General features: G+C 36.1%; 1 protein-coding gene across 1 annotated transcript in view; it reads right to left on the bottom strand.

Annotated features, from left to right (window-relative positions):
• NAV3 (neuron navigator 3) overlaps positions 1 to 25,245 on the bottom strand; it is a 423,218-nt gene that overhangs the window by 80,273 nt on the left and 317,700 nt on the right.

The following is a 25,245-nucleotide window of genomic DNA, read 5'->3' as shown; positions in this document are numbered from 1 at the left end:
AGTGAATCTAAAATTATCAGGAAAAAAAAAAAAAAAGCTACCAAACCAGTGCACCCAGAGCTTTTCAATGCAGTTTTTCAATGTGAAAAAGAGAAAAAAAAATGGATGGGCATAAAGCCTGCAGTTCTGCTGGAAGCAGAACAAAAAGGACTGGCATCCTCTTTACCTCCTGCTAAGAGAACTGAGAATGAAAATACTCTGTGATGTTGCAGAAATAATTAGAATGCAAGAAAGACATCAAAAGACCAGACAGCAGAAGATTGTGGAAATATGATGGATTGCGGTGAAGAGGGATGCCAACACTCACCTCCTGCATGAAAACAGGATGGATGTTACCTACAAAGGTCAGAGCTCTAAACATTAGCAAGGAACAGAGAATTTGGAGAATCAGATTGCCATGCTGTCTCTACCCTAGGCACAGACAGAAGAGACAAAGGGCACTACAGACAGTGGCACATGGCCTGAAGCGGTGAGTGTCTCCCATGCAACTCTAGCAGCGAAAGAGCAGTGTCTTTACACAAGTACTTTGTATGCTTACTTTTCACCTGTATTTGACCTGTTCTCTCCCATTGAACCCAGAATTCAGACAATCTTTGCTCTCTGTCAGACAAGATAAAATTTTCAGGGGCAGGGGATATTAAAGGGCAGAGGCTATTGCAATAGAGAGAAAAGTTTATGGAAGGCTGGAAACTTATTTCTTAATATCCCCAACACATACAGTATGTACTGCTACTGATTACAGCTCTTCTAGAGATAATCAATGTGTATAATAGCAACTGTTTTTTCCCTTATAAAAAGTATTAAATTTCAAGTGTAAGCTCTAAAATTTCAACACCCAGGAAAGGTACAGGTTAACTGGGATAAACATGTTGTCACAAAATGGCACAAAATGGTTTTGAAGGAATACAGTAAGGGATAAAGAGACACCTAACCTTATATTTGGTAACAATCAAGACCATTGTGCTAATGTATTTTCTTAAAAATATGAGAGAGAGGAATAACTATGAGAGGAGTAACTTTTATTCAAGTATTTAATTGTTAACAAATAAACCAAGACTACCATTTTCCCTTGTCCAGAAGAGACCCTTGCCAAAAACACTGCTCCCTTTTCTTGACTACATTGCCTCAGTCCCTGCAAAGGCACAGCAGTATCATGGAGGCAATTCTTCAATCATCTTGATGTTTTGTGACTTTTTCCAAAGAAGTAGAAAAACAGAACAGAGTCAGGCCTCTGACCTTCCTCCACTTTTTGCTAGCTCACTAGCTTAATAAAGACACTTGCTCTCTCATCCTTCCTTCAAAGCTCTGCTTTTCAGTTGGCACCTCTTAATGTTTCCATTGCATCTAGCAGAGCAATTTGAATGATTTGCTGTGAACATCAGGTAGTACTCAAGTAACCCCACTCTAATTTTCTGATCATGAGAAATTTATACACAGGTGACTGTTACAAACCTGATAGTAAAATGAGTTAAGGATTTATTTTCTATAACTATATAAAAAATGGAGACTGGAGAGAATGTGTACGTACTTCTCCAAAGCAAAGTAGCTACGGAGTACTCTAAATTCACCAGTTAAGCATGGTATGTGTCCTTTCCCTCGCTTGGTACTGGTGATTTTCCCCTGCTGATGGACTTGATTCATGCAGTGGAGTAAGCATATACTTGCTTTTGGCCTCAGGTTCTTTCTTCAGAAACATAGGTGCTGAGCCAAAACATCACTGTAATTAGTGCTTGTGAAGAATAAGACAAGATGGTCCTAAACCAAAGCCTAAATCCAAAGCCAGTTGCAGGAGCCTTCAAATAGACTTTTACACGGATTAACCAGGTGAAGAAGTCAGCAGTGGCTTCCACATACAGAAAAGAGAAAGTTGACTGCTACAGGTATGTGCAAAAAACTTCACGGGATTCCCGCTTCTTACAACAAAAAGGCAGACTCCAACACCCTATTGCTTTTTAAATTCACTTATTCAAGCTTTTTCTTTAAGGAAATGTAAGGTTGATTTGTTCCTCCTTGTATTAAGATATCGCTTGCAGTTGGCCATGGTCTGCCTGTAACACAGCAATGTCTTGGAGCCTCCTGAGACCAATGAGCTGCTTGGCCTCTGCTCTTTTGCTCCAACATTGGTATTAAAAGTATTTGGCATAGTTGAACATGACAGGCTGCTGGTTCAGGCCTCTGGTCATACTCAAATCTGTCAAATGTGATGGCTTACACTTGGGAATTTTGGAGTGTGCAACCCTGTAAAATAAACAAGCTATTAAAGGCTCTTCCCTAGATTGTGCAGCATGAGTCCATCTCATTGCATCTTTCTTCCTTTCCACTACCAAAATAATCTGCTAGTAGAAGTCAAGACAGACATTTGCTTGTAAATAAATAAATAAATAACAATCTGACATCTAGAGATATTTGATTCTCTATTTCGCATTCTTTTATCTTACCAAGTACTTCAGTTTAGTTTTTCCTAACACATCTTTTTGGCTGACTTTTTGTTTATTTGTTTGTGTAATAGACAAACTTCTACCAGAGTTTGTCTGAAGGAAATCTTCACTATTTTATTTACAGTACTGTTGTTGAAACTCATTTCTTTTAAAATTCCTTGCTTGGGAGGACTTGCAAAAGCACAAATCTCTCAGGGAAGAAATGAAACAAAGTGAGATATAAACTAGCTTGACAAAATAAATATGAAATTAAAAAGCAACAATGGACAAAAAAGAAATATAGTTCATAAAGTAGTGCACAATTAAATACCAGAGCCTAGCTAGTATTTTTAAAGGAATTAGGAATTTGTAAGAATACAGGGAATATTTTTATATTAGAATAAACATAGGAAACATCATATTCTGAGGTATAAATCAACCCTAAACATCCTTGTCCTAGGATTAGGATTGTCTTAGGACTTTCCCTTGGAGAAAAGAGATTTCCATTGTTATTAAACCATAACTTACAGTGTTTTCAGCATTTATTTCTGAGTGACTCAGAAAAACAAATTAGATAATGTTATGTGGCATCGCTTTTCTTTATGATGTGTAGGATTTGGGTAGAGACCAAAGTTCTCAAGCTTAGGTGCTTAAAAATGTGACACCTAGGCAGTTAAGGACATGATTAAATGATCTGATTTTCCCAAGATATTGCACACCCTTCAATCTGTTGAGAGACAGTCTGCCTAAAATTATAGCAAATAATGCAGCTGAGCAGGGAAAGCAGGAAGGACTTCTATTGCCTTTACTTCTATCTAGCACTCCCACACAACAGACAGATTAATTTACCCCTTTACATTAGCTGAATGCATTTTTTTATTCTTTTTATTTCTAAAGTTTGGAGGGGGAGGAGTTGCCTTACTCCAGAGTACTGTCTCTCTCTTTTACACACTGCTGCTTTTCATTTCTCTGAAATCAATGAACTTTAGAAATACTGGAAAAAAAAAATAATAATAATGGGAAACTGGTAAAATGTTCTGCTTAACACTGCTTGAAAATATTCTTCCATCTCAAAGTTAATAATTTCTAAGTCAGGTTATGCATGCACAGTACATCAAACTTGACAGCTTTACCCATAGAAAGGTTATGCTTGATGATTTTAGGTGAGCTAGATCTGATGAATATTCATGTCCCAAACCTAAATTCATTGCCTCCCAGCTCTTCAAACTAGTCATTTGGTTTTCTCTATCTTTTGTAATAACTATTAAGTGCTCCTTGCAAAACAGTTGGGTGACAAACAACAGGTATAAACATGAATTACCTTTTCGAAACCGGATCTTCCCACCTGTAATAAGCAGTATTGTTCTGTAGTGAAATATACATGGATCCACCAAAATGCTTAAATAGACTAGTTCCTAAACTGAGTATATAGTTAAACTGATTCAGAAGCTGTGTACAAGTCCTGAGGACTCCTGTTACAATCTGCAAACTATATATATGTCATATGTATTTGCAATGCCATTAAAATCAATTGACGTTTCAGATACATGTCTTAAACAGGTGTGGGGGCACACTTTTCCCTGAAGTTTAGGTTTGGGACTGGGAAGAAACATCTGTAACAATCTTCAATTACTCTCCAAGCTGTTAAGAAAGATTCTGTTTCACATTACAAAGTACTGCAGTAATACAGCAGCGTACAGAACTAGTGAAAAATCCAAATTCTGGACTTTCTGAATGAACATAGCATGAAGTTGGTGTAAGAAAAATATAACCTGGACAGAAGAATCTATCACAGTATTAAATGAATTTACTCATATTAAGTGGATCCAAACTACCAGTTTACCAAATTACGCTAGCACCCTTAATGCAGCTGTGGATGAGGCTTGATAGACTTGGTACTGTTAAATGTAAATAAGAAGCTGTCAATCACTTCCTACTTCTTACAATTCAGTTGCCATTTTGCAAACAGTTACATTCTCATGCACTGCCATTTACATAAAATATTGTATATGTAGGGTTCAATATACAGCCTAGTGATTTTTTAGCATGTAGCACTGTGAAAGATAAGTCTTGAAATGGCGTGATGTTTCACTATGAACTGTTGAGCCATCATTTTGCAGGCAAGCAATATTTCATAGCCAGTATTACCTAATGCAAGTAAGCGAAATTGTCTCTTAAGACCACTATATGCTATACTTTTCTATGAATCTTTAGAGAACTTGCACCCCAACGTGCAATAATTCACAGCTGAAAGCAATTACTCTCATTTAAACAAGATGCAAAATTTACTTGGATTGAACAGGATTTCTCAGTGAGATATAGATAAGTGCAGAATACTGTATGCAAATTCAAAAATAGAATAAAAACCTAAAGGAGCTTTCCATAGCGTAAAAACCTCTGTCAGTAGATAAAGGTCTTCCAGTTTCACCTTCTAAACCAGCAGTGCCATGCTTGATCAAGATTTTCCTTTTGGAAACGTCACCAACAAATAACACAGGGAGCAGGCAGGAGAGGAGCTGACAGCCCTGCAGAGGTGACAGCTGTCTGGCAGTCATGATTAGAAGCCCAAAGAAGTGTTGGTAGGCAAAGATAAGCAGGACACAATAAGCAAATCCTACTTATACCTGCCAATGACTAGTTTGCTCAAGTCCAAACCTCTCTTTGTAGGTTTCACCTCTCCCAGTGACAAACCTCCCCCATATACTGCTGCAGTGACCCTTTCCTACAGGGCTCAGCAGCACTAATCCACCCTGTCAGCCATCCCAGCAACCACTGTATGAAAACCTTTGGTCTTGTAGTAAGCAGAATTAGTAGCTGCTGCCAGAACCAAATCATTAAGGCCAAATGAGTTCATTGACATTGTTGTCACTACAATGAATAACCTAATCTCAACTGCTGTAAAAAATATTGATTAAGAAGAAAGATTTTAAAGAAGAGGTGGCAGTTATTTTCAAGAATGTGCCTGCAGAAAAATGGAATCTGAAAACAGCACTCTGAAAAATTATCTTGTTTTAATTTAGGTTGAATTATTTTACTGAACTTGAATCTCATTATTTTCAAGTCAGTTTACTGTGAATTGCCCTCATTTAATTTGATGTTCAGATATTTGATGGATGAACACATTCTTAAACATTTTCTGCTAATACAGTGAACATTTTTCATTAATAACATTTCCATTAACTTAATGATGTATTAACAGTAATATGAATATTAAAAACATTATCAATGAGAACAATCCCTTCAGAATACTGCAATTCTCCCATTTCCTCTTGTTTTATGTGCCAAAAAGAATGTTGAAATTGGTGAATCTCATTTCAGTTTACTATATATATATATATATATATTTAGCAAAGCGTTTATTACAATATGAGCTGGGGGTTAGTGTTCATTGGTAGATCACCTACACTTGTATAATATGACAAAGTGAGTCAGGAGATTCCTCTCCTTGATTAGATAAGGAGCTCTTTTGGAGTTTTTATATAGTACATCCTACTGAAATCAAGAGTATAATCTGGGAGGTCTCTCAGTAATTTTATTACAGAAATTAACTATCAGTGAGAGGGGCTATTGAGAGCTTTATTAAATAGCTTTTTCCAAAAAGCAAAGGAGCAGCCCTACTGACAAGCAGCAAGATGCTTGGCATTTTCTGTTTCATCGCACCTTGGCTGCTTGTCAAATATAAGATGTTCCTCTCCACACATGAGGATTAGGTAAATAATATACACTTGAATATTTTGAATATTTTGAATAAAGCATCAGTATTACTAAGGAATAACTTCTTGATTCCCCATGAATCCTATTCTCAAGGCACGGTTCTGCATTTAACTTCTCTAATCAGCTGATACTGCCTTCCTACCTTCCAGAATTAACTGAGCATCATTCGAAAGTTTTCTCCTTGCTTTTCCTTTTAAAATGCTTGAATGCTTTACACTTCACATTATAAAGGTATCAAGGAACATTTCTACCTGTCATTGTTACTAGGTGCTAACTGTACATTGATACCCTAACTGCTGCCTTACAGAAAATTAGTTGAATGCTTTATCAAAATGGACACAAATATTGCTATAAGAAAAGCATCTTTTATAATTCAATTTTAGAAAGATTATGAAATCTATCACTTTTCTTATTCTATGGTGACCTTTTTATTATTGGTTTTATTGAACTCAGACTACCTTCTTGTTTCCTTTGACTCCCAGTTCAAGAATTATTTTGTTTTGCTTTTTAGTTTTGCTTGTTCTGACTGCTTTCCTGATAGCTATCTCACATGTATTTCTTTACATTTCCTCCATTCTACTATTTACTGTTTTTTTTTTTTTTTTTTTTAATTTTTGATTTTATATTACTGCATTTGAGAAAATCTATATAAAAACCCTACCCAGTAAGAAAAGGCAATTTCCAAGCAATCTGCTATGGAAGACCATAAAATTGTCACTCAGGGAAATAAAATATTCAAGGTAAGAACAGACAGCCAGAAATCACTACTCAGCAACAGTTCAGAATTACACTAGACATACAGATGGACAACAAAGGTGCTTTCCAATCCAAATCTTTAATTTCACAGCCCCACCTTCTCTGTACATAACACCTCAATTAACTTTTTCACATTGTTTTATTCATTCATATTTTAAGTAGGATATTTCAAGGAGTAATTCTGTTGGAAAAAGAACAGTATTCTGAAAGAAGAGCATGACTGAATCATTGAGCAACAGCATTTGGTGATGGTTTTGAATTTAAACAATGGATGTAAAGTTAATTTTGTGAAGGTTGCTTTGGGTGATTACCATAACATTGATTATTGGTATCTTTGAGAAATAATAAAATACTTTGAACATATAGTCTGTGCAGTGGAGCAACATGCAAATAAGTCTTTTCCCCAGAAAGTTTACAATTTCCATGGCATTTAGGACAGGACAGGATGAGAAAACAATCAGGGTGATCACAGAAGAGTCTGTAGTGACCAGATGCAGAACTGAGCAAAGCAACAGATGAAAAGCCAGCCAGAAGCTGTTTGTCTAATCAGTAATGTGAGAAGCAGATGCAAAGGGCAGATTTATCACAGTTAACAGGAAGAATACATTTTCCCAGTGCAGAAATAAAGCACAGCAAATATATGGATGCTTCTGAGGCAAAAGTTGATATAAGATTTTGGAAAACTTAACACTGAGAGACTAAAAGGGTGGGTAACTAGTCTAGAAACCAGCAGACTTAGTAATCTGATGATAAAAAATAATCAAACCAACAAAAATAATCTGTTCCCTCTATTTTCCTAACTCCAAAATAAGGAAAATCTCGTAGTAGTGAGATGCTTGGAGTATCAATAAATGTAACTGAAGACAAAAATAAAAAAAAAATTAAATACTGGATAATTCCTAAAAATGTTGATGACATGGAGTATAGTAATAGAATATTTCCTTCTTTTGTCACTGTAAAAAAAGGAAAAGAAAATGTGCAGATTTTTTCCATTTCTACTTCTGATGTATACAATAAGATAATGTCAAACAGGTCTGACACGCAGCACCACACTGTCAAGCAAAAACTAGTAAATAATTAGGAGTTCTGAACTACACTGTCAGAGTAAATTTGTAATTATCTATTTCAACGGACTGTAGGAACCAAAACAGCTTCTTGAGCCTGATGAATATTCACAAAATGTTTTGATAATTTTAACCTACGTGGACTCACTATGAAACTGTTTTCACTGTGGTTTTGTGCCCTTGGCTCATAGTGTCATCCTTTATCTGTTAGCTTCCTAAGACCCTTCTTATGCTCTATCCTTCAAGAGCTAAAAACTTAGCATGCTGTGTCATTGCCAACCATTTAAGGTCACATCCTCTTGGCTTTTAACTCCCACGAGATCACTAGGTGACATTCAAAGTCAGACAGCATTGAACATGGAACCTGCACAGATGGTGACAGCACAAAGAGGTAGCGCAGCTTGTGAAGCACCACGGCTTCCACCACTAACAACATGCCTGTGTACTCTACAGAGGCACAGACACACGTGTCTGTACGTGTGTTCACACTCCCACCACTTGGACAGACTCATGCAGGCAGGATATACGCAGGCGTATATCAGTGATCTTATTGGAAAGATATGTTTTTCCTATCCTGGCACCTCCCAACAGTCCCACTGACATATAAGAGTATATAGGATCCCAACAGGTGACTTACCAAGACAGGCTTTCTGCAGAACAGAAAAATAATATTTAAGTTCATTCAAATCTTGTATGGTTTAGGGATGGGACATGGTAAAAATAAAAGCCAAGATTTCATCTACTGCAAATTTGCCTACTACAAAAAGGTACCAATTTCTTTGTCCCTCCTTGGAAAAAATATTTTTTTCCAAAAATCAGTCCCTGCAAATTTTCTGTACTGAGAAAATTTAAAACAATAAGTGACATAGTATTAAGTGAGGAACTTCAGACTTTTGCCCAACTCGTCTGTTCAATTGGGAGTTAATATTTGTTTTTATGTTTTATTTTTATTTATAGGTAAAGCAATTAAACCAAGGTAGCGTGAAATAGAGCATACCTACTTAATACCAATTCCATCAATTCTATATTGTGTTTCACATAATTATGGGCTGAAGGACAGATGAATGTTTGCTATTTTGTATTAGCTAAACAGTGGAAAGATGTTCTTTTTATGTAGAGGCAAAGACAACCCACATCACAGTAATCTTCCTGCCTTGTTCTCTGATTATTCTGTTAGGTCTCCTAATTATTAAGGCCCAAAGCACCTACACAAAGAAAATGGCTTAAATCCAAGAGTGTTCATCATTTTGTAAAAATACTGCAAAACATACATTATTTTTTTTCTGAGAAATCAAAGTTAACTTGTCATTTAAATTATACAAGGGGAAATATGCATCCAAAATGGCTGGTAGCTACAAGGAAGGTACACAGTTTATTTGGAACCTATCACATTTTGATATTAAAAAATGAAATCATTCTTAAGCTTTGAACTTGAACGTCAAAGTCTATGACACAGCAAACTTCTGCTGAAAAGGTAATAAGACCTCTGGATATCTGGGTTTATGCCAGAATCTCAGTCAGGGAGATAAGGGGAGCTGCTTTAATATATCACTGCCAGAACAGAAGCCAATCACCATGGATCCCTCCCCAGCATCCTGAAGCGCTCTCATCTCTCATAAATGTCATCTTGAGTTAAAGCCAGAATGGACCAAAAAACAGGGCTACTGCTTGGCTGAAGCTACACAAGAAAAGATGAAAACCAAACCAAAATGAATGAAAAAATAAACACAAAGGAAAATAAAAGAATCCTTCATCAACTAGAAAGCTTCAGAAAGATGTAAGAGTGTACATCACCTCTAGCCTATGAATTACTCCAGTTAGACTCCCAGGATTGTCACTAACCACCATTCCCAGTAGGTCACTAACATAAAGCTGGAGATGGCCTCAAATGGCTTCAACATATGGGGAAAAACAAACAAAAAAAAGACTTTCATTACAAATAAATCCTTTCCCTCTTTCTACACTAATAGATGATGGCAACACTTAAGTTGGAGAGCAGACTAGCAAGTCAGAGATGAAATACACACATAACTGCAAACAGCGAAAACACTTGAAGCCTGTTGCAATTAATAAAACCCCTGCCAGTTTAGGAGACGTTGTCCCCCTCCCATGTCTCAGCCTTCTTGGCTGTCTCATTTGTTACCATCCACACTGCAAAGCTGAAGTAATTTCTTTGAATGTTCCACATCAGCAGCATTCATCAGGATGTAAAAGGCTTCTTTCCAAACTGAATACTGACAACAGCTTTCTGTTACTTTTTCTCATTTTTGCCTGTTTATCCTGTCTTCAAACTCCCAGCCAGTGCTCAGGACTGAGTGCACTATTACACAAGTAAGTGTACCAGAATGAATGTGAGCGTGTCAAGCCCAGCATAAGAGGTTGAAAGAGAAGCTGGAAGAAATACAAGGCTGTTGATATCGGTACACTGGACAAACACGAGACCATGAAATCAAACCTAAAAAGGAAGGGCAATCGCATAAGGTCGAATACAAGTTTCGTACATGTAACTGGACATCAAAAATACTTTCTCATATTTACTGAAGAGAGAAGGGGAGGGATAAAACAATGAACTTGGATTTCAGAATGGTACCATCACTGAGCTATAATCCTACCATCAAAAATGCAGTGGTGATAAATTTAAAATGAGGAATGACTATGGGAAAATGTCAGAGAAAGTACTATAGCTAACTACTGGGTAAGTTATGCAGTCAAATATGTATCAAGGCGAATCAGAGTTTATTTCGAAGTATAGTCTATCCTTCAGAAAGGTGGGACTACAGATTAATATTTCTTTCTTTTATAAAAAGGAAAAAAAAACACTACCAAACAGCAATGGTGAATATAAGAATAAACATCTTAATGAAAGGAGCAGGAAAAAAAAATCACAAAAACAAAACAGACAAACAAACAAACCAAACAAACAAAAACCATACAAACAAACGAAAACCCCAGAACACTACAAGTACAGGAAAGCTGGTCAAACCTAAAAGACACCCCAGCAGGTATAATGGAATTCAATACTGCTTCAGAAGAAGAATGCAAGGAGAAAGAAATGACCAGTGTGATTTTAAAGTTCGAAGGTTAAAGATGTCCTTTCTTGTAAAATGAAAAAGGGGAGGAAACCAATTAAATAAGATGGCTTCAGCTGAGTCTTGCAGGAGAGAGATAAGGCCTGAGAAGAAGCATTGTGAAGTAATGCTATCCAAATGGGAATACAGAAGGCTTTTATAAAAATATCAGAAGAAAAAAAAACTAGCAGTAGGAAGAAGAACCCATTAATGAAGGGTGTATGATTTTAAATTAGTAGTAACTCAGAAATAATGGAGATAATGCCTTTCCTTTAAGAAATCCTTATTTAACCAGAGAAATTAAAACTCTGGCAAGAATTTGGCTTTAAAAAACCTTTGCTTTACCAGTGATTTTTTTTTTTCCTAAGATCTTCCTAAACTTTAGAGAAAAACAGCAGACAGAACAACTTCATGGAGAAATATTAATATACATTAACTTTTAGGAAATGTATGAATGATTCCGTGTGTTCTTATCCAACACATTATTTTGTGTTTGCCAAAAAGAAGCCAATTAACAACAACAAATATATATATATATATATATATACACTCAGTAACGAAAAAAAGCCTTATGCTTGTTCAACTAGTGGAAAATTAAAGGAATCTGAGCATATAAAGTGAAACAATGTGTAAAGTACAGTGATCCTACAACTACAAGTACTATACCTCACTACATACCTACCACACATTCAGTTATTTATTTGTATTCAGTAGTTACTGCTACATATTTCTGTAGTGCCTCTGCTATTAGCTTCATGAGTTTTTACTGAAATCATAATATGAAGCCAATTGATTCCTAGGACTTGCACAAAGTCTTGATGGAATTGGCACACAGACTTTGTTACAAATTGGAAACTAAATATGTATCAGAGAACTTAGAAACTGCAGCAGAGAGAAAATCAGTACTTTTTTGCTACTAGAAAGAATTACTCTGAAGTACTATGCTGATAAATATATTTTCTGATATAGTATAGCACTCCTTTATCTAGTATTTAATATAGTTTTTCTTCTATCTCATTTGTCTGGCTAAAAATTTACACACATATATTGCAGGTTAAATTCCCTCGTTCATCCCAGTTGCACCTTGACAACATCAATACCTCCAGGCCACACCACGATTTCCATAGCCTGAAGGCAAATGGAAGTTACCAGAATGATTTTATAATTGATTTAAATGGAAGTTACCAGAATGATTTTTATAGTTGATTTAAATTAATCAAATGGTTCTTGAGTGACCGTTTGGCTATGTGCAGTATCTGGCAACAGCTGGAGCATGAAGCTGAGAGAACCACACCACCTCTGCTGGGTTTTTAGGTCACTGAGCTGCTGGCAGAATTGCAGGGACTCCTAGGGCTCTCTCTGCACCTGGCCAACCTCCTCTGCAACAAAGGTCCCAGCATATTCCACTAAAAGAATCCATTGCATCCGTGCCAAAAACAGAGACAACAGAAATACTTGCATTCTTTTCATCCAACAGCATATAAAATCATTTCAGAGCATCCTGGCTGAATTGGATGAGGATGTTGCGTGTTTCTATTTTCCTGGCATACTAACGAGAGCCAAGGCAGCCCCACAGGCATATGTGACACTGTACTTGTCATGGCACATATGCTCTTGGGAATAGTGTTCTCTTCAGTATCCTTTTAATATCTTGTGTGCACAGCCTCGGGAGTTTTCTTTAGAAGAACTCAGAAGGTGTTAAGGAGACACATGGTAATTCTCCTTTGGTACGTAATTAGCAACACAATTTGCCTGTTCTTCATGATGAAGTCACTTCTCTGCTGTGTCTCTAGGAGCCTCCTGCTCTGGATTCAGCCACGCCAACATCTCGCTTTCTGGCTGCCCTTTTCACATATGTTCCTTTTGAAAAATTGCTCAGGAAAGTACTAAGTCATTCTGAGTACTCTCTGGCTAACTGTAAAGAAAATTTAAAGTGTGCTAACAATCTTTTTTTGGGAAGTTTTTAATGGCAAATAGTCCTGCTTGAAGAGTATGCACTGGAGACCTGCAAGAAAGCCAACTACATGGGGGGCCCAGGGTAGGAGCTGCTCCATCTTTTTTAGGGGAGCCAAGTACTAAAATACATATAATAAATGTTAGGCTGATTACTTATATCACAGACCCATGATATACTCATGAGACTGTCACAGCAAAAATACACACACATCTTCTAAAATCATACTGGTTCAACATACTGGCATTTATTCTACCAGGAACAGAAAAAGACACAGAAACACTGTAAGATTTGTGTCTAACTGCGTTTCCTTAAAGAGTGAAGGCTTTCTCTGACATGTACATTAATCTACAAATTTCTCCTGAGGGAATTCTACAGGGTCAAATGAAAAGAGAAAGTAATTTGCTAAATCTACAATTTAAGCATCCAGCTCTTGAATCTAATCACGTACCGTTCAGGAAGACTTGACCACACATATGGCATAATCTCTACATTATGACACACTGTTGCAAACAGTTTTTTTGAGATATATTTGGCGATGACATAGGAGACCACTGTGGAAGATTCAGTTGTTTTTAAGATCATTCAGGTGTATTTCTGTTTGCCTAAAAGACGAACAGTAAACATGTAATATCCTAACACTGTCCGCTGAAAACTATTTACAGTGTTGTGACCTTCACAGTGCAAGCAATAGTAAAATGATCAGATTGATTACAGTTCTCATTTTTAAAAATTAAAATGATCTTACTTATTTCTACTAAATTTTCTTGCTTTCTCCTTTTTAGAGCTTATTTGTTTCCTGATGGCTGGCCTCAAACGTTAAAATAAAAATCCTACAAATCCAGCTGTGGCATACTTAAGTTGGGTTCACCTTTCCTAGGATTTATAATGGGCTATTACCTAGCAAAATGCAACCAAGACACCAGGAACTATTACCTCTGAAAAACATAAAACTGGCATTTTAACAACAAGGTGTTTTCTCAGCGACCAGTAACACGAATGGGAAAATCTCCTACAAATTGAGCTAGAACTCCTAATTAATCTCCTCTCAAATATAGGAATTATTTTACATTACATTTATACTGTCATTTTTTTCTGTGCTGTACTATATGAGTGAAATCTTTTCATTGCACTGATAATTAATCTTTGCTTTTAAGACATTGGCCTAAAACATCATAGCTGACAGAGATGAAGAAAAGATACTTCATATCCTCTGTGTATTTTCCTCAAGCATGGGACAGATGGGAGGCAGCCTTGGTTAGCTGTGTTGTACAGGGTAGTCACTAAACTGTTCTAGTACATTTTACAGAAATTCCTTTCAAGGCTTAAATGAATATTTGGATATATGTCATTATGCTTCTTCCTCTAATGGTACCTACTATACAGGCAGCGTGGGGACAGAGGCTGGAAAAGCAGAAGACACACTTCAAAGCCAGCTTTATGAGGAACACTCACTTTGCAAAAAGACCATCAGCAAAACAATCTGAGCTCCCTTTGGTTAGATATTTACAAGAAGTTGCAGCTTGAAAAGTGCTGATAGCAATTTGACATCATAATTACCTATGTCACGGCCACAACTGTGAACCGAGAAATGAACTTCTGTTTTCTTTAAAGAGAAGCTCAAAACCTTTATTCCTTTGACAATTCAATTCTTAGAAATTTGTCTAGGAAGTAGTTACGGTTCTATAAGTGCTAGCCAAGCCCACTGTGGACTAATGACCAATACTGCACAAAGCATTGCTGACCTTCAGTATTTCTCTCCTTTGTGCTGGGTTGTACCAGATAGCTGCAGTATATCCAAGAATCTGAAGAAATAACCCCAAAGCAGCAATCCAAAATTAATAAACTCTCTATTGTAAATTTTCTGTGATGGAGGCTGCTACTACTGCCCACACTGGAAATCTGCCGAAATGGAGGCAAATTTCTTGAAGCTCACTTACCACTACTCAGGAATTCAATGACACACTAAAATGACACTCATATACAGTCTTCTGTAAGTCCAGTCTTCTTAAAAATTCTTAATTCTTAAAATTTCCTACACTGCCAATCCAATAGAATCATTCCAAAATAATATTTGATGGGTAATATTTTGGAAAACAGCACTAATGAAAATCTAGTTGGACTTTTTGCTTTCATAATTTACCTGGTAGGCTTTAAGTTAACATTGTTGACATATTTTATTTTGAATACATAAAAAGATTATTTTTCCTACATGGTTTGCCACTGAGTTTATCCATTTTATATTCACCCATTTCTCAAGAGTATTTTTGTATCATTAATTTAAACAATTAAAGAGAGAGAAAGATGTACAAACAGTATATCATAAATTTCTTTCTATCCTGAACAAAGGGAAAATACTTGTAAAATAGAGCCAATTCAGTGTTTTTTGTTTGTTTGTTTGTTTGTTTGTTTGTTTTGGTTTGGTTTGGTTCTTTTTAAGCATCAGAAGATTTAGGTCATACATGACATACTAAAGCAATTCTTTTCATGAAGGGAAAGGACTGTAACTCAAAGAGGAAAAAGAATAACTCTTTAAAGTTAAAGAAACATGCTGAATATTTCAACAGCTTTGCTGTACAGAAACTGGTTTTCCTAACATTGAGCAATTCTAAAACCCCTTGGAAGGCAATTCCTTCCACTACAGGATGACCTCTGGATGACAGTATGTCACATCACCAGCTACGGCTGATGTAACTACATATAGGTGTGTCACTTCGCTACAGTGATCCAGTAGAATTTCTTTTATGTTAAATAAAAGAAACAAACAAATACAAAACTTAAAATGAAAAACAAACAAAACAAACGAACAAAAAAAACCAACTTCAGAACAAGGGTGTTTCATCTTAACATAAACCACATAAACCAAAAGCTATCTGTCTGTCTATGCTGCTGGTACAGTCAATAAAAGGAGATAAGAGCCTCCAGATGGTGATTCGCGAGTCATGAAGATTATACACCTTTATTGATCACTTGCCTCTCAAAAAGCATTACATTTCCTCCAGTTACCCCAGACACAGATCATTCAGTACATTTTGTCTACTTTGGTGTTTGAATCTGGCAATAAGTATCTCATAGAAAGACCAGGACTTGACTTGAAAAATCAAGTCAATCCTCATGGCTTTGTTCGTAAAGTTCATGATCTTGCTACTAAAATTGTACCTGTATTTTTAATTTAAATCAACACATTTTCAGATTTCAAGCAATGGCTATCAGTATTAGTCTGTTTACGAATGACCAGTTGGAAGATATGTAATACATAACTTAATATTTTCTGTCTCTGCAGTCTCTTTTCCAGAACACTGTTCAAATCCTATCAATCTGAAATATAATTTCACTTTTAAGTTAGTATACTGATGGACTGGTAAAAATTGTACCTTATTATAATATAAACGAATTTAACATGTATAATTAAGATTTATTCCTAAAATCTAAAAACCTTCAGGAATGAAAAATGCATGTTTGGTCAATTATTTTACTTCCCAGGGCAACATAATTATTTCCAAAGCTACACATGCTTTTAAGTTTCACTAAAGCAATTTTTGCTTTCCCGAATTTACCTACACAGTAGTTATTAGGTTTAGAAGCCATTTTACATTCTGTTCAGCAGTGTGAAACAGATCTAAAGCATCATACATCCAAAAGAAATATATAAGAAAGTTTAATACACTGGAAATTAAGGGTGATGCACACAGGTACCAGATTAAAAGATTATTTGTTCAGGTAAGTCTTAATTAGGAAAAGCTATTCTTTTAATTTCATTAAAATATTTTAGATTATTCAGTCCATTAAGCAGGCTTGAATTATAACTATATTGTATCCTTTTGTACAAAACTTCATTTGCAAAATGCATTGAGGGTTCCACTCTTAAGTTTATACATCTGATCCTGCTTAAATTGCTATGATAATCTTTTGTTTACAAAGGAAATCTTTGAAGACTTAATATTTTAACAATTAGATACAGATGAGATTAGTGCTGTAACTTCAAAAGAAAACAAACTCCAAGCACACTGCTGCACAAAACACTTCCCTGTAAGCAGCTGAGGCTGTCACCGGGGACTCAAGGAGGGGCAGAAAGGCTCCGCAATGGCACTCAATGAACAGATTGAAGAGGGAGGATTGTCTTTCCCTCTCCCCATCAAAAGAAAACCCAGAGGTGACATAGTTAAGATATATAAGTAAAATGTCGATACAAGCGAACTGAGGGCCTTTTTTTTTTTTTTTTTTGAGAAAGGTTAGCACATGTTTCACTGTGCAGCAGGCATTACACAGCAAGGGGTATTCTCTGCCCTGGCTGGTAGCTTTGCTACCACGCTGCATCCTTCCCAGCTTTTCCTTCATGCTCTCTCCTTTTGAACAGACAGCTTACAGGGATGAAAGCCCATTTCTTTCTCTGGAAATTAAAAGGCTCCCACATTTTTATTTTTTTTTTAACCTGCCCGACTTTAGACACATCCTTCTTTTCATTTTATCTGATCATAAACAGCCCACGACCAGCTTTCAGCTGCATTCCAGCCTCCTTTTCTAGCCACTAATGATGAAGCTACCTTGCAATGCAATTGCCAATACAAAATGAATTTAACATCATCCTAGGACAGACAGCTTTACTGCTTTGCTCTAAGAGCAGCACACTGAAAGGGAAAGGGTCAAATCCTTGTGGTTTCTCTCTGCCATACTGTAAGCATCCCCACAACTGAAGTGGCAAATATGCACTCGCGTCCTTAAGACGCTATGCTTAATTTAACTTTATCCTTCCTTTCACCTGCCTGTTTTGTCCAACTGCCAACCAGGTGGAATAGCAAATGGCCAAAAAAACAGCAGAAGTTGTCAGAGCGGATCATTATGTCCCTTTCTCATTACCTCCTGTGGGTGCAAAAAGTGGTCTCTGTTTTGTTTCTCATCATTTTAGAGGTCTGCTGAAGCTGCCAAATCCAAATGTTCTTTAAAGTGAACTTACATCTAATAAATTGAAAGCAACTGATTTCTATAGTGTTTCAAAAGAGTTGCTTTCTATGAAAGTGCTAATTGGGACATTCTCATAATTCTTATGTTTTGTTTGCCAAATACGCATATATATGCGTATCAAGAAGTACCTCAATCTATTTAAGTGGCTATCATAAAAAACAGTTCTTCAATAAATGACTTAAGTAGTAAACAATAGCTTACTCCACAAAGAAGTAGGTCTCTCTGAGGCAATTTAAAACAAAAGACAACTTATTGATCACACAACGCTGCATTTCCAATACTAAATCCTCAAAATCACAATTTTTATATTTAGTTTCATGAAGCATGCCTAAAATATGCCATGTTTGTTAATGTTAGGACTGTAATATCAATTGTACCTATTTTATTGCACATTTCAGTATGATTTTTTAAATAGGTATGCGGGAGAATAAAATTATAACTTTATTTGCTCCAGCCATCATCCAAATTAAGACATTTGAAATAACTTCATATGTTTCTTGACTTGAAGACTCAAATATGCATCACACAAGAGATTTGAATTCTTTAATTTTATATTTCAGCCTAGGGTATTTTGGGTAACGATTTAAATCTTGCTCCCCATATATTTTTCTAACACAAGGGAGGTAGTATGTTAGTCTTTGCTGACAGTGGTGAAGTAGTGAACCAAAATGATGCTACTGAAACTGTAAAGTGCATTTTAGGCAGTTGTTATTAAATATACTGATACTCTCTTCAGAAGTAGATTACAATCAAAATAAACCATCTGCATTTTTCCTGAAGGGAAGTATAGCAATCTGTTAAAATACATTAAGTCCAGCCTCACTTCAAATAACTTAGAAGTATGTAAACCAAACTTTGAGATAAGCAGAAATAAACAATGCAAATAGACTGCATGATATTAATACATAGCTCCACACAGCCCACTTTGTAGATTTGTGAGAAAGTTAAATGCGTCAGCTGCAAACAGACACCCTTCAGTTTAATGACTCTACAGCAAATTATATTCTCAGCTCATTTAGCACCACATGAGAATGCAATTCACTTCCATTCCTTCTAAGTCTAAAAACTTACTTCCATGATTCCCTTTACATAAAATTGAAATTAGTTGATATTGTGTCTTTTTCTGTCACTTGACAAAAAATGAAGAAGATAAAACTTCATTTGTCATTCATTTCACATAATCACTTGCAGCTCATTCTTGTTTTAAAGTAAACATCTGCCATGCACTGTTCTTGCCTTTTCTGAATGTCATTCCTTATGTAAGCTGGATGCAAATAAATATTTCTGCAGACATGATGTTGCAGGATCATGATAGTTTAACATACTAATGACAGCATGCTAACAATGCAGTTTGTTTATGTCACTGATATTACTAAAAATATCTGAACCTAAAAACTTACACAGCTGTTAGATGTTTCCTTGTTTTGGTTTGTGTTTCTGTGAGCAATTTCCATAGATATTTAAAGCAACCAAGGAATGGGAAAACCTTATAAAATTACATCAAAGTCCAGTTCTGCTTACCTTATATTGTCCAAATCCTTACTTTTGGAAGCATGATCAGAAATAAAGTCATACTCAATTCAAATGCAATTCTTTCTATATTAATAATACTGTACAAAATCATATTACTGAGAATTTAACTTTTCATTATGCCTTATAAAATATGGAATTTATTCTCAAAGGGTCCTGAATACTTGAAGACATAATGAGCCAACAAGCCAGGAGCGCTCCTTTTGACATAATTATTCTACTCCGCATGCATGGATACACACATATGTATGCTTTAGGTAGTTAAATTTAGCATCCTTAGTTTGCAGAAACATAATAAGAAAATCAGACACACATTGAAATAGATACTTCTCACTAGAAACTTTTCTTGATAGTCTAACAGATGCCAAAATGAGGAAGGATTTACACCAGAGATTACAAAAATGCAGGATCATTTGAGAATAATAAAAGTAAATGGTGGGAAATGTTAACAGTAACAGCTGTGAAAAGAAATTATGGAAGATTAAAAGTAAAGAAGAGAGCAACAATAGTAAAAACAGAGTTTTAAATTTAAATTGCTCCACAAGAGACATTCTTTAATTATGCTTTCTTGAGATATTTGAGTAATAATTGCAAAAACAGTGAGGTATAGACATTTATAATTATTTCACTATCCTAAGAATCTACTAATACTGTAAAATCACAGCCAGGAGAATTATAGCAGATCACACAACTGGATGAACCACGATAATTTTAAGCTTTATAATGACTTTTTTAGTTTGAACCCCAGAACAGCAATCCCAGGCATGCTTTGTGCTGAAGGCAGGTGCAGCAAAGCTATAGGAAGCCTCCCACAGCAAAACTGATTTATAGCAAAACTCCATTTTGACCAAGAAGGTCATAGAGAGCGAGCATTGTATATATCGATTTTATGTCCTATTATTTATTATTTCATACCTACAGGACAAATATTTGTATAATTGCCATCAACACTTATTCCCAGAGCTGGATACAGCTGAAATGTTGAGAGATAGAGGGCTGTGTGCACACAGTAGTGACCGTGTATAAATATAAGGACTACAGATAGTCCTTTATCTATAGTAAATTCTGGAAGCAGTAAAATGAACAGGTAATGGCTGCAACATAGCAAAACAGTGATCACATCAACACCAAACTGCAGGGACACATGGCAGAAAAAATTGTTAGTACGGTGCTGAAACACATGGCATTACACAAAAGTAACAGGATAGGAAAGTAAAACAAAGTATGCTGGTCCACTGAACATTATCCCAAAGGGTCCAATTCCAAATACCACCAGCAATTCCACTGTACTGCCAAAACTTTTCAGTATAAGAATAGGCATCTTATTCTATTATGATTTTAAGTTACTCTTCATGATCTCTCTCAGCCATTTCTGACACTATGATGAAACAGGGCTCTCAGTTCAATATTTCAATGTTCCTTTTCCAGAAGGACCATATTCCAGCTCAAGGTTCATCTACTCAGATAAACACCAGAAGAAGATGTATAGTCATTCATGCAGGAAGTTAGTTAATAAATTACAGGCAAAATCTGGAATTATTTTATTATAATTATAATTAATAATGTATTATGGTGATTATGGTTTGGCTGAGAACAAACAGGCCAGCCTGAGTGAATCTGAGATAACTGCCAAATCTTCTGCACATGTGACAGATGGTAGAAGCATTTTAAAGACTCCCTGTGCACAAGAACTCTGAAACCATACAAATGGAGCTCAGATTCAATGCAAGAGCAAAGTAGCTGAAGCGGGTAATAAAAGCAATAAAAGCATACTAAGCAGCACAAATACCTGTACAGCTTTGGGCTTTGTCCAAAAAAAAAAGGTGAAAAGAATGGTGTGGTGCAGTCAAGAGGTGTGAAGGGAAAGTGATTGCACAACTTATGTTTACTGTTGTGAAAGAGAAGGAAACTGACTTTTGATACGGTGTGTTAAATTTGACAGGTATAGGGTATGGAAGGACAACCTGGTTGAACTTAGTGGATCTATATTACCTTCTCAAAAGGGCTTCATTAGACTTGCTTAACAGTTTTTATGGAGAGCACAGGGTGGTTTGGACTGATTGCAACTTACTGTTCAATAAACCTTATTCTTTCCAAGAGCATAATTCATTCTGTGTGCTTATGTTTAATCTCTTTTGGCTCATCTTACTTTGAAAAAGGTTTTGAACTCCAAGAATGTTCCTCAAATACTCCCTCTAAGAGTCCCGGAGGGCAAATTCTAGAGTGTAGAGCAGGAAGACAGAACAGTAAATGAAAAGTAATATCATGCCACTGAGAATTTGCCCAACCACATCTCCGCTGAAAGCAATGCATCTTGCTCTATAACTAATTTCTTTTGGTATCTGAAGCAAGGTAACTCACAAGGAACAGGCATTTATAGACAAAAAGTGTCCAAATTAAAATATATATATATCAAAAGAACAATACAGCCATTGACATCTGATGCTGCCAGTGTCCCTTCATCCTTTCACTGAACCATTACAATTCTTTCCTCAGAACAAGCAACTATGCTGCATTCCTTTCTATAGCAATATGCTTTCCAGAGCAGTATGCAAGCAACACTCAAGCCTTAGCTTACGTTGCATTCACTTATTTAACTTTTTATGAAGTTGTTCAAAGGGCAATTTAATACTATTATTTAGATGAGCTCTTTCAGGCTACGTTTCCATAAGGAGATACTTGAACACTTCACTTTCTGACATTCAGCAAATAAGCAGAAAGGCAGGTGCCATCAGAGATTAATTGGGTGGAATGAAGCTGGGGACTTGACTGTCTTTTTACACTAGTACCATGCCCTTAATTTTAATGAATTAGTCCTGATTTATCCATGCAATGAGAATCACACTGAAAATCTGTATTTTCCAGAAATGGCATTACTCTTAGAGGTATCATCAGCCCACCCATCTTAAGAGTACTGTACCTCCAGCTCACAAAAACAAAAAAGTTGTAAAATGTAAGCAGGAGCTGTAATTTAGGTTGTTAGAGAAAACCTAAGTTTAATTTTCATGAAGAACATGAAGCTGCTGTCAGCAAAAGTTGCTGGCTCTATTGATGGACAGACAGCTTCTCTCCCTAGGTACCTGTTAATGTAAATCAGATATTTGAGGCTTATAATTTATTTTATACCTGCACAGAGATGCCAGCAGAATCCTTTACAACAGAAAGGCCAGGGAAAATCACGCCAATTATGAAAATGACTTATAATAATGATACTATAGAGAAAATGCATATGTCCTTGACATATCTACAGGGCTGGCAGAAATGAGAATAATGCTCTTCCACAGAAGTTCATCATGCCAATAGCAAGGAATACCTTGAAACCCTGACAATTCCTACTTTTTTTTCTTTGAGTAAAAAACTAATATGTAAAATGATACATGAGATAAGATGAAATCTCAGGTACCCACACTGTTGTGAAGGATCAAAACATCTCCTGACAAACAAACCAAGAATCTCAGCAATCTCTGCACTGCTTTTTTTGACACCTGATATCATATCATAAATTTGACACATCTTGGTGAAGATCAGGATGAACAATTTCCTTCTCTTAAGTGACCTATAACTTTTTTTTTTTTGTGATCCATTTTGGCAAACATGCGTTTTGCTGTCATCAGAACTCATAAAAATACTTGATTTTTTCCCACTTCCTAAACACCTTCTTGCTGCTTCAAGGAATAGCATACACTTATACACACACACACAAAAAGTGTCAAGCACCATTAAGGTTGCAAAAATCAAGCACTAAAAGGTCAGAAAATGCTAGAATTGTCTAATCCATAATTTAAATCCCTCATGCCTGTGCATTATGACAAAGTTTTTAATTACATGATAGCACATAGTATGTTCCATGGCACCCAGTTCAGAGGTCCAGAAAAGCACAGGCTTTCATTCTTTGTATAAGGGAAAACAGTCATTACAAGGTAAATCCCACTTCACATCTATAATAGGCTTTAAGCTCAGAAATGATGCTGAGGCTCATTCATGCAGTTTGCTAATGTCAAGAGCAGTAGGAGAATGTACAGTGAAGATAGAATATATGTAGATTTTAGTTGTTGAGATCAAATAAATAGTTAATGAATATGAATGAATTTCAATTTTGTAAAAGCCTTTTGTCTTGCATAACATTGGCCAACTTTTCACTAAAGACCCAAAATAATCCCCTGACAAATTTGAAGTCCCTGCTTCAAAACGTAGCAAGCGATAGACTCAGAGATGAAAGACAGAAACACAGTAGTTTTTGGCATAACATTTTTAGCCAATCTGACAAAGCTGTATAAACAAACCAAAACAGATTTAAGTACTGGGAGATGCTGGACAAGCTCATTAATTTAGAGATGATAGCCTATATGTAGCTTCACATGCAAAACATGTAAGTACCCGCACACTATAGAACAAATTAATACATGTTACTAAATAACACATCAAAGCAAAGCAAACACAAAGGTTTTGAGTGGCATTCAGGGTCTGAGGAATATGAAGAAAATTTTAAAATCTCTAAATTTGGACTTCCTTTTTTCCAGAGAAAATGTGTGTAGTTTGAAATATGTGTGTGAATATTGCAAGGTGGAAAGAGCTCTAACAAATTCACATTTCAGGTGAACAAAAGACATACAGAAACAAACAAACAAAAAAACTATATTAACAACATTCTCTGTCTTTAATTATACGATTCCCAACCTCCATATTTTCCACCATCTCTCCCCCTTTAAGCTTAAGGTTCTTGTTCTCACATACAGAGCTCCACAAAAGTCCCTCCTGCCCACATCTCATTTCTCATTTTCTCCTTCTGTTACTGCCTGACTTCCATCCAAATTATTTTCTTAAACGCCTACTAACACTTTCTCTGGTCTTTGCTTCATGTCATTACTTACAATCCAAATAACCAACCCAAACTATATAAAATTGACTTTTTCTGCAGGTTAACAAATTCTAAAAAGTCAGCTAAGCTACCCCCCCCCCCCCCCTTTTTTTTAAGTAATTGGAATCTCTAGATGAAAATTACCTTCTATGTCCAAATGCACTGCATGCACTGTTTGATTAATGATGACTATATCTCATATCACAGATACGTTTTCACCTTTTTCACTGGAAAACTGTGAGAAGTGAAAGTAATATCATACCTAGATTATTATCCCAGAACTTCTTCAAATAATTTGCTGGGTTTGTTAAACCAAAGCTGCTCCACAAACCTTTTGTCCTTTCCTCATTAAACACATTGATTTTAAAAAGATGGGACTGAAATCAAACCCCTAAAACTGAAGACTGCCAAATTTCACAGCTGCTGCTTATCTCTGTGATGGTCTGACCAAAACCTCAGAGCTGACAGCTCTAAATTCTGCAAAAGTAGGGCTATGGATTTGTATTCCTCAGAGATGGACACAAGCCACCAAATCTGAATCTACTTCCAGCTCAAGGAAAAGAAACAGAAAACCCTTGTCTAATCTGCAGAAATGCGAGTATATTTTTATGCTCCCACCTACATATACATGAGGGCATGATAGTGTTGTCTCTTTTCACACTGCGTAAACAGTGGAATATAAACCCCACTTATCGCTTCCCACTGCTCATGAGCAAAACAGGCAGAAAACAAGGCTCTTGTTCCAACCAATCCCAAACATATGTTCTGACCCTCTTCATCAGGCTCTCTGCTGCCTAGGGACTGTGTGTATTGTCCCTATGATCATCTACTGACAAGGCAACCCATAAAAATCATGTCCTGTTTTAGACAGTCAAGATTGCAGGCAACGTCTCAGCTCCTCAATATTTTCTCTCACGTATTC

Source organism: Anser anser, assembly GCF_964211835.1.
Source record: "Anser anser genome assembly, chromosome: 1".
Lineage (NCBI taxonomy): Eukaryota > Metazoa > Chordata > Aves > Anseriformes > Anatidae > Anser > Anser anser.
The sequence above is the reverse complement of the archived record's forward strand: the minus strand, read 5'-3'. Positions and strand labels throughout refer to the sequence as shown.